The sequence below is a fragment of the Acyrthosiphon pisum genome, chromosome A1 (assembly GCF_005508785.2).
Source record: "Acyrthosiphon pisum isolate AL4f chromosome A1, pea_aphid_22Mar2018_4r6ur, whole genome shotgun sequence".
In the NCBI taxonomy this organism is placed as follows: domain Eukaryota; kingdom Metazoa; phylum Arthropoda; class Insecta; order Hemiptera; family Aphididae; genus Acyrthosiphon; species Acyrthosiphon pisum.
The window spans coordinates 150195749-150205325 of NC_042494.1; positions in this window are offsets into that span (position 1 = coordinate 150195749).

A 9577-nucleotide genomic window follows, 5' to 3' on the forward strand; every position below is an offset into this window, starting at 1 on the left:
AAAGTCAAATTAAATTTTTATGATCGTTTGAAATTCAAATTTTTACAACATTGGATATTCACTCGAATTCTCATGTAGCGATTTCCTTATTTTGTTGTAATTCAAAAACGAATAACTGTAGATACATGAAAATTTTACTGAATGTTTATATTAGCATTTCCTATACACCATACAATTTTGAAAATATTTTGACTCTTTTTGAGCTGTTTACGGACATTTTCGGTTTTCAATTTTTTTAGTTTTTTTTTCTATAAATATCAATAAAGTTTTATCTGTTGGGCCAAAAAGTGTGAAAATTTAATACAAAGCTTCTGATATATTTTTACAATATCAGTTGAAAAATATTAAAAATACATAGGCACAATTTTTTTTTATAAGCATTTGAAGTTAAAATGTTGACAAAATTTATCAAATTTAAAATTGAATAATTATTTTGTAGTTAAAAATTTATAAAATGTTCAACTTTTATATCTAAGGATTGAAAATTTAAAACAAGATTCCACGTAAATATTTAATTCTGTTGCCAAAAATTCTAAGAAATACATAAGCACAGTTTATTTTTATAGTCATTTTAAGTTCAAATTTGGACGAAATTACATATTAAAAAACCTGGAATAAATATTTTATTTATTTTGTTGTGATTGTAATGATTGTATAATATTATTTGTGGGTACTTGAAAGTATACTATTATATATCTATGATAGTACCACGGTTTGTTGTTGATGTATAACGCGTTATCTGATGGATATTGTGATATGATTAATTTGGAATTTATTATTAATACCTATTATAGGTCAATTTTTTTTTAATACTATAGATAAGTATACCTACCTATAATAGGTATGTCTAATAGCTAGACTGACAAACCGTCTCCGCTCAGAATCGTTTTTTTATACAGTGATATTATATCATTGAATTCAAATGTAATACTACCCATTATACAGTGACCCACTTGTAACCTACTGTACAGCAGAGCGACATCCACTTACCCACCTTTTTAGGCTAGAAAATTGCATCTGCATTAGGTATACTTTACTGCATAAAGATGTACGCATAATTAAAATTATATTTATTCATAAAAACGTGGAGTTTTACACAAATACTCCAAACTGAACGAAAACATATTATGCGAAAACATGAAAATTCACTTGGAAAATGAGTAACGCGTGTAGGTATAGACTAAATGTCCAGCAGTACCTATAAAGAAGATTATATATTAAACGCGTATATAATGCTTCCGTATATTTTTATATTAATCAATTTCATCCGATTCATCCGCGGCGGTGTGATGCGTGATCGCGTTTACGACACGCCCTGTGTAATATATTACAATATATACAACTATTATTATGCACGAGCGAATATGCACGCGTGTAATATAATAATATGTCCGAATAATAATAATAATAATAATAATGATAATACGTCGGGCGCGTGTGTGTATATCGCAGTCCACCCCTCGTCGTAATCGTGAAGTTCGCGCGCGCGCCCATTGATCCGAAACTAATTTATTATTTGTTTTATTAATATACAACGCATACGCCAAACAGGTGCTTTGGGTCGTCGTCGTATATTATTATTATGTATACGTTTAATAATTCGCCTGTTTGATTTATCGAGCCCCTCTCCGGACGAGTGGTGCGATATTACAATATATTATATTGTCTACACGTGTATTATACACCCGAGTACCGGTGGATATAATATATGGCGGACGGGTATTATTATACACTATTATACCTATATATATATGTATATAGTTGCAGTGGCTATTCAATTTGTATAATATTATATAATTCAAATTACAAGTGACATAATTTATTAATTATTAAACGTATATAATAATATTATAGTATTATGTGCATACAAGGTGGAAAACCGCGAGCAGGGATCGTGTATATAATAACAATATGTAGCTAAGTAATAAATAATATGAGTACATATTTTCACAGGAGAAAACTAAATTCTGCATAATATTATGATCAACGTCATAATAAAATATTATATATACGGAAATAATACCTATGGTATTTTTTTTTTTAAATTATTATTATTAAATCAAGTCTCGGCGACTATGGTCATCGGCTGAATTCAATACTAACATACGTTTACACTTTATCTTAAATTACATTGAGTAGGTACATACAGGTACAAATTAAAATCAATTAATTAAATTAGACTTATAATAATAAAGGTTATCATGCATTTTAAGTTGTCCGGATGAAGGGCTTGGATGTTCTAGCTTCTATAGTATATTGTGCAGTACCAATGTCCAATATATGTATATAATAAGTTTTCTACCCGTTAGATAATGATAAGCTTTATAAATTATAATATTATATTGTTAAATATACGCAGAAAGTTGTCCATGATTTCGCTGTCTAATTTTTATTCGACTGCCGTAAACATGGTGATTCTCCGGGCACGCTCACCACCATATTTTTCCCCTTAAATAATGAATTTATTTTTTTTATAATATACCTACAGTTACTTAAATACCATATTTTAAAATTCCCAAGATTTTTCGTACTACCTACTTGACTCAGTGTGGCCTGTGTAGATACAAACTAATTCAAACTTCTGCAATTTTTTCAAACAAGACATCCCCCCTCTCTTTAGTGTAAATTATTTAGCGGATAATTATTTTGTAAATTTTGATGTACCACACACCCAGTTAAAAGTTCAAACTAGTCGTATTAAGTACGTTTCTTCGTTATTATTACGTACATATTATATTAGTATATTACAATATTACATATATGATGATATAATATTAAAATATATATATATAATATATTAACTCTTTTATTTAAGTCCCCTATTTTACGTATAGTTGTTATACAAACAGATTTGTTATAACAATATATATGCACGTGCCGTCGCTAACATAACAATATATACCACCTATTATGCCTAATAGTAAAATAAGTATTATAGATTATTGATATGCGATCAAAAGTATTAATTTGCTAGTCGCGTGTTTTCTGAGATCAATATTAATAATAACATTTTTTTTAACTAAGTGACTTGACGAAATTACAGTATTACACAACTGTATAATATTTGTTATACCCGTTCTTAATAGAGTAAAAAAAAAGTCGAATATCATGGAAATAATATTATATACATTTGAAATAATATATTGAATAATATAACTTACACCAATATAGCGTCGAAAACAAGTCATTTTTTATTTCAACAAAGATTTAATTTACAATGACAAAACTTACTGCTGAATTATTTATGAGTTTATATTTATATTTATATTATTATTATTTATTGTTATACAGTGTGATTCGCCAGGCATGTCTATCCCCACTTTTCAATTAATAACGAATTAATTCAAATTCTATTTTGGAATTTTTAATAGTACCTACCTATAATATTATAAAGACTACATTTCCAACTACTCGCATATAGTATTTAAAAAGTGCTTTTGAATGATAATGTGGTGGTACAAACTTCAATTATTTGATTTAAAAATCAATCATTAACAAATTCTCAATAGTAATAAGTTTAAATAAAAAGGTTCAAGACTAGGATGATTTTAAAATATTTTAGTACCTAATTAATATTTTAATACAATATATTATTTGCATTTTATAATAAAAATTGTAGGAGTACCTATAATAAGTACCTATACCTACTATAGTATAAATATTTATATATTTAATATTTTAAGTATAAACGTATTATCAAGGATAATATTATGCTAAATGCATCGTTCAAACAATTTTGATTTTGATACATATTAACATTTTCAAAAATCATCTGTCAACCAGTTTAAAGTAAAAAAAATTCTCTTTTAGAAAAATAAATTGTATTGTCATAATACACACTTCATAAATGGTATAAAAATCTAAGTATCAGAAAAAATGGTCTTAAGAATATAACTGGTATAAAAATTCCAAACATATGAGTTTAAAGAACTGCTTAATTCAATGATAAAATGAATCACCCTGTATAATATACGCATTCTTTCTACTTTTATCTTTTGATTAATGATTTTTTTTCATTTGTTTGTAGTACTTTCTATAGCTGCAAACAATAGGAGCTATTACGTCATTAATTCATTATAATGCAATTAAAACTTTGTATAGGTACGCTTATAAGTATTCGATGACATCGAATTAAAAGTTTTGCAATCAAATCGTTTTCTCGTAAAATCAATGAGTATTGTTATTTATTGTTATTTTCTTATAGTAAGACAAGTATTGCCTTTATTTTAAACATTAAATGATGGCAAACGTTTAAAAGAAAATCAATGTATCATCATATTATTTTAGTGCATGAAACTATCATTCAAAATAATACAACTTAAAGGGTTAGAAATAAACCTACTAGCCTAGTGGCATTAATTTTAATAAGAGAGTTAAATGATAAGAACGACGGTAAATTAAAATAAGAAAACATAATATGGTTAAATTATATCCTATACCTAATTTTAAAATGATTATGAAATATACATATTTGATCGTACCATCTTTTGTTAGGTACCCAAATGTGATATATACTGCAGCTTAGTGCTTGTGAATTATATTAAACTTTTTTTTTTTTGTTTTTATATGTTTAAATACCTTGTGAATTACATTTTTTCAATTTGTTAATCGACATAAATTCATATTAAAATACATTCTTGGTGGTGAGAGAATAATTTTTATTTGAATATAAAATATGGTTTATACTTGCTGAATATAAAACGTACGCCCTTGAGCCCTTCTGCAGAAAAAATACAGCTTGATTTAATTTTGAAAAACAGCCGCGTGGGTTATTATATAATGTCCCACTTTTAATACAAACGTTATTCATCACTTATAATAATTAAAAACTATCTATCTTGAAATAACAATTCTTATCTTATTTTTTGCAGTAAAGCTATTATATAATATTATGTTTATCTTACTTTATTAGTCATCGACTATTGTAAGTTGAACCACGTTGGTTGTATTGAATCAGTTTGATTTTTTGATTTTGTCAACCGCAAAGCTGTTTGATCGTTGCTTGTTACGTATCTATTCGGCAAATTTTTACCCCGCGCAACCAGGCCAAATAAAGTTATTGACGTTTTCGTTTTCAATATTTTTTTTTACATTCAGACATGGATGAACTCAAACTTGTTTGCATTGAAGATTTAACATTATTATTAGAAGGCATTGACGAAGAAATGTAGGGCGGTGTTTCTATAGTGATGAAGAAGAGAAAGATCTAGTTTGGAGAATTCCGATAACATAATATTATGACTAATTTAAGAATAAACACTCGTATATAGGTATATCATATTTATGATATATGTGAATGCATATTTCACTGTTATTACATGCACATTTTTATGTTTTTACATAACTCACAGATAAAAATATAAGTCATAAGTTGATATTATTATTATTATTTTTATGAATATTTAGACATACCTACCTACTATTTTTTCAAATATAGTAACATAACAATATTAATAAATTATGTATTTTAAATACATCGGTGTCACTGTGTCTGGTGTCAGGTGTGTGAGTACAATCGTTAAATCGAATTCTACAAGATATTCAAATCAAATTCGAATTGAAGGAAATCGTTAATAAATAAAACCAAAAATTCTATACGTCATACATTGTTATAAAATAAATATTTATACTCTATGTAGAAAATGAAAATATATTATTTTGTTGTTTTGTACAAATTTATATATGTACTTATATAATTGTATAATACTCATTATTACAACAAACATTATATATTTTTGGTAGATTATTGCTTATTGGTAGATTTGAACATTATAAAAAATTCATTTTTAGTTTTATATTATTATAACCAATTTCTGTACCTGCTATAATTGTATTGTTTCTAAAGTACCCATAGGCTTTAATAGTGTAATGCAAACTTTAAATTTTTTTTATTAATCCATTGGATTCGATTTGATTTTAAATATTGCGATTAGCAGTATTCAAACACCGCCTAATTATTTAACATTTGTATTAGTGCATAATGGTGATGAACAAAAATTCTTAACATTTGAAAGAAAAATCTTAAAGAAAATATATGGGCCTACACTAAACCCAGAATCAGGAAATTATGAAAGGAGAAAAAATGAAGAGAATGAAAGAATTTTCAACAAGCCAAATATACAAAAATTCCTGAAAGCTAAAAGGCTAGAGTGGGCAGGCCAAAACCTAATAGCAACAAGAATTGAAAATGCCAATGATCGGGAAGTTTGGAGAGAACTTGTGGAAGCAGCAAAACCCTTAATGGCATGTAATTGCCAAAAAAAAAAAAAAAAAATTAGCGCATACAGTAACAGTAAGTAACAACTAACAACGCTCACATTAGTAATAAATATAGGTACTCTATGGATTTGCGACGGAGGAGAATAGGAGATTGTACAGCGTGCACGCGACGACACGATGTTATAGGTACTTTTTAACGAGTATTATAAACCGTATAATACATGAATGCTCTGCTGTGGTTTTAATACGATCGTTTAGTCTGCAAACGCGAGCGGTGGCTCACTCCTATATTTTGTTCTGGGACAAATCTAAATTACAGCATCGAACGGGCGCGTGCGTAGGTAAGTTTTGCGCCTGAGTTTTTTCCGACTTAAAATCCGCCGCTGAATCTGAATATAGGAACAATATGCGTATGCGGAACTGTTGCATTATGTGCACATCCCCGGATTTATAGCTTCATAAAAATGATATATACTAATGTGAGCAGTGCGCACTCGCAAACGCTATAACGGCATTGGCAATATCACACAATTCAATATTACATACGACATATTATTATAATAATATATACACGAGACATACAAGACGTCGACGACGGCAAGCGACGACCATACAGTAGCAAAAGCAGCGGCAGCATTAGCATCGGCGATATTGTATACCGCAACAGCGATTTCACACGGCATGAACTATATATATATGACTCGTACACCCGACTAATGATGTATTACGGCCGGAAACTGGTGACGTGTGGTCGTAAATTAAACAGTACAAACCTCTAAAAACGCGCGCGCATAATATATTATATTATTATTATACGCGTACGATTGCTGGGCAAAGATAATATAATGTGTAGGTATACATATATAATACAATAGCATAATACTATTATGTTATATACCTACGCGGGGTGATTCGTTGAACGCGTAATACCCTCGTTATTTCAGAAATCATCAACATTTTTGAAAGTCATTCGCTGGCATAATTTTAAGTCGTTACAAAAAAACACAAGACATTTTTGGTAAAAAATTATAATTTTACTATTTTTTATCGTCATCGTTTGCACGAGTTTTTAATCTTTCTTCGAATGACAACATATGCTCTATACTACAACGAATATTTCATATTCCTAAGCAGAATATTATTCGGAGTACCTATTTTGATCTATAAAAATCAAATTTCTGCGACAAGTGGTTTATTAGTTTATGAAAGTGTTTAAAGTTTAGATGATGAGAGTAGTGGAACAAAATTTTGCGGGATACTTCATTGTACCAATCCCTTCACTCATCTAATCCTTAAATGCTTATAAGTTAAAACTCACAAGCTATCCTCTATCAAAATTCCTATTCTGAAAAATATTCTGCTTTGGAACGAGGACCTCAAAATTTATGTTGAGCAAAATTGATCATCCGGTATAATGATAAGTATTGTTGTCGACTTTATCCACGCACGTAGTCTATATATTCTGACGTCGCATACTATTATTTAATATATAATATGTATAGTTATGCCATATTATGTTTGTATGTATACTAATATAATATAGGTACGCGACGCAGCGTCTCTCTCTCGTTTCATGTAGAGAATACGATCCTCGGCGACGAACAGCATTTGATCCAATTTTAGATTAGTATATTATATTATATTATATCGCCAAGTCCACCGCCGTAGCTGCTCTGTCTTTTACACGTGATATAATGATAAATGATAATAATATATTCGCTTAAAACTGTTGGATTTATCGACCAGATCATAAATCGCCAACCGTTCGTTCGAAAATCTCAAATAGATACCCGCTTTCCCGCGCCACGTGATTTCATTATAATATATAAATAGTATAAAATATGTATAGTATATACTATTTACTATATAGTATATATATATATTATGAGTGGACATGCGGTATAGTGATTATTATACGTTATTTTTTATAATTAATATTATTAATTATATATATTATTGTATATTATTAATAATAATTAGTGGCTATTATATTTTTCTAATTAATCTAAAACATGGTTCTTGGCTTTTATAATACGAAAATAAAAACGGTTGAATAACTCCAAGTGAATATGAAAAATGGTGAGCTGTGGGACGACTGCAGCTCTCAGGCAAATGAATGGCAGACTTGTTTGAAACAGCTTTTGACCCACAATCACTGCAGGAAACCGGATGATTCGAACACGTCTATGAGTAGAAATGCTGGTGCGAAATCAGAAAACATCCATCCCGGCTTTACAGACATATTGGACGAAAGACGACAAGTGGATTTGCGGTGGACTGTCGGGACGTCATGCGACGATATGATTTTATCCAGTAGCCCCGCTCTTAAAGCTAGAGGTAAAGACCCCGCTCTTAAGTTAAGACTCCGAAAAATGTTGCAAATTTTATACAGCCTAAGGGGGGGGGGGGAGGGATTGATCCCCCCGTGAACACTACGCTATACTGCGGCGCAGTGCACTACAATGTACGGACTACTGCGGTTCAGTCGGCAGTACATATATGTAGACGTAGCAAGAGAATGTGGTGCTCGACGGCGATAACTATATGACATGCAGCAGCGGCATCCACAGGATCGGGATCAGCGAGAGGATGAGTCTGAAAATCAGACGTAGCCGAAGGACCACCATCACGGAAATGCTGCCCGCGTCCGTGAAACCGGCACCGATTATTGTTTCCGTCGGCACTCGGCAGCCAGTCGGTCGCCGATCTTTTTCTCGTCGTGCCGGCCGATTTACTATAAAATACAGCTTTCGCGTCGCTCGTGATATGGTTCGAACGGTGTTTCTATATTATACGCACTACCGGCATATTTTAAACGATGCGTCGATGTCGCGTCCATTCTGCTCAATCGTTAACATTAAAATTTTACACAATTTACGAATACGCGTGCGATACGGCGTGGTTCGAACCGAACATAAATTTCAAACGATGCGGATCGATTTCAAAACGATGCTGTAGCTTCGAGGTCGCATGAAAAAACTTGTTGTAGTGGTGTTATTTGTGGGAGGAGGGACAAGGTGGGCATTGGCCACTGGTGGGCAGTGAGCAGGAGGGGCCAGGACTCCCGGGCCACAAGAATTTAAATTTTTTTATATACATTTATAATATTTTAACTGTTACTTATTAAATATCGTGCGTATAAGAAAATACCCAATACATTTAAATCTTAATATGAATAAAAATATTTATTTTAAGGGGATTCGATACCGTGATTTTCTGTTTTCGTCTAACACACGCGTGACATAGTATTTTGGACGTTTTATTTGCCAAACATACCAATTGATCTAATGAAGCGATAAGAATTCGAAAACAGATTTGAATTCGTCATCAAGTCTACTTAAAATCGACTTTCCCACAT